Source organism: Acipenser ruthenus, unplaced genomic scaffold, assembly GCF_902713425.1.
Source record: "Acipenser ruthenus unplaced genomic scaffold, fAciRut3.2 maternal haplotype, whole genome shotgun sequence".
In the NCBI taxonomy this organism is placed as follows: domain Eukaryota; kingdom Metazoa; phylum Chordata; class Actinopteri; order Acipenseriformes; family Acipenseridae; genus Acipenser; species Acipenser ruthenus.
Window position 1 is genome coordinate 15,001 of NW_026707791.1, and position 2,500 is coordinate 17,500.

Below are 2,500 nucleotides of genomic sequence, written 5' to 3' on the forward strand. Positions count from 1 at the left end.
CAAGTTGGATGGGGACCTTTGGTGAACAGCAATTTTCAACTCTTTCCACATATTCTCAATTGGATTGAGGTCCGGGCTTTGACTGGGCCACTCCAGGACATTGACCTTTTTGTTTTTAAGCCACTCCAGTGTGCCTTTGGCTGTATGTTTGGGGTCATTGTCCTGCTGGAAGATGAATCTTCTCCAAGTCCCAGGTCTCTTGCAGACTTCAGCAGGTTTTCCTTCAGGATTTCTCTGTACTTTGCCGCATCCATTTTGCCCTCTATCTTCACGAGCTTTCCAGGCCCTGACGCAGAGAAGCATCCCCATAGCATGATGCTGCCACCACCATGCTTCACGGTAGGGATGGTGTTCTCAGGATGATGTACGGTGTTAGGCTTGCGCCAAACATAGCGCTTAGCGTTGTGGCCAAAAAGCTCTATTCTGGTCTCATCAGGCCATAGAATCTTCTTCCACTTGGTCTCAGAGTCTCCCACATGCCTTCTGGGAAACTCTAGCCGAGATTTGATGCGAGTTCTTTTCAACAATGGCTTTCTTTTTGCCACTCTCCCATAAAGGCCAGTTTTGTGAAGCACCCGGGCTATTGTTGCCATATGCACAGTGTCTCCCAGCTCAGCCGTGGAACACTGTAACTCCTTTAGAGTTGCCATAGGCCTCTTGGTGGCCTCCCTGACTAGTGCCCTATACGCCCGGATACTCCGTTTTTGAGGACGGCCTGTTCTAGACAGATTCACAGTTGTGCCATATTCTCTCCATTTCTTAATAATGGACTTTACTGTGCTCTGAGAGGATATTCAATGCCTTGGAAATGTTCTTATATCCTACCCCTGATTGGTGCTTTTGAAGAACCTTATTCCGGATTTGCTTTGAATGTTCCTTCACCTTCATGATGTAGTTTTTGTTAGGAAATGTACTAACCAACTGTGGGACCTCCCAGAGACAGGTGTATTTAACCTGAAATCATGTGAAACACCTTAATTGCACACAGGTGGACTCCATTCAACTAATTATGTGACTTCTAAAGACAATTGGTTGCACCAGAGCTTATTTAGGTGTGTCATAGCAAAGGGGGTGAATACTTATGCAATCAATTATTTTCTGTTTTATATTTGTAATTAATTTAGAACAAGTTGTAGATTTTATTTTTCACTTTGACATTATGGACTTTTCTTGTGTTGATCAGTGGCAAAAACTCCCAATTAAATCCATTTTGATTCCATGTTGTAACACAATGAAATGTGGAAAAGTCCAAGGGGGGTGAATACTTTTGAGAGCCACTGTATTTCTTAGCAGACACCCTTATCCAGGACGACTTACAATTGTTACAAGATATCACATTATTTTTACATACAATTATATTATTTTTCTACATACAATTACCCATTTATACAGTTGGATTGTTACTGGAGCAATCTAGGTAAAGTACCTTGCTCAAGGGTACAGCAGCAATGTCCCCCACCTGGGATTGAACCCACGACCTTCTAGTCAAGAGTCCCGAGACCTAACCACTACTCCACACTGCCGCACTGACCATAGTCAAAATTGAGCTACATGACCAGAGTCACCATTGAGCTACATGACCAGAGTCACCATTGAGCTACATGACCAGAGTCACCATTGAGCTACATGACCAGAGTCACCATTGAGCTAAATGACCATAGTTAGAATAGAATTGACTAGAGTCAGAATAGTGCTACATTGGAGGCTGTGTGGTCCAGTGGTTAAAGAAAAGGGCTTGTAACCAGGAGGTCCCCGGTTCAAATCCCACCTTAGCCACTGACTCACTGTGTGACCCTGAGCAAGTCACTTAACCTCCTTGTGCTCCGTCTTTTGGGTGAGATGTAATTGTAAGTGACTCTGCAGCTGATGCAAAGTTCACACACCCTAGTCTCTGTAAGTCGACTTGGATAAAGGTGTCTGCTAAATAAACACATAATAATAATACATTACCATAGCCACAAAAAACCTTAGTGGACAAAGTGGGTCTGGGTGGCCGAGCGGCAGTTCCAGGAGGTCGGCATGAAGTAGTGACTTGCTCTCATAATGCTATTAGATAACAGATACACTGGGGGGGTAAGTGCATATTACTAAGGGCATGGTCTTTTGATCAAAAAAATATTTAAGTAAAAATAATAAGTCAAGCCATGTGGGAGGCTCTGCACCCCGGGCAGAGTTCCCATTCACCCCTGGCAGCTTCCACTTCCCTGGAAGTCTGTCTGTTGCCCTCCCGTGCCTGGCGCCAGATCAGGTCGGGCTGGAGGCTCTGTTTTCGGCTTGGGGAGGCGGTGGGTCCCCTTACAGTCCTGGACTTCCATGCTGATGGAAGTATGCTGCCCTCCCGCGCCTGGCGCCAGATCAGGCCGGGCTGGAGGCTCTGTTTTGGGCTTGAGTAGGCAGTGTGGGTCCCTTACATTTTTTTATTTTTAATGCACTTTAAGTCTCTTGCCTTCACGGGGTTTGGAGGCTCTGTTTTGGGCAACAGTGTGCCATTTGTGTCGCT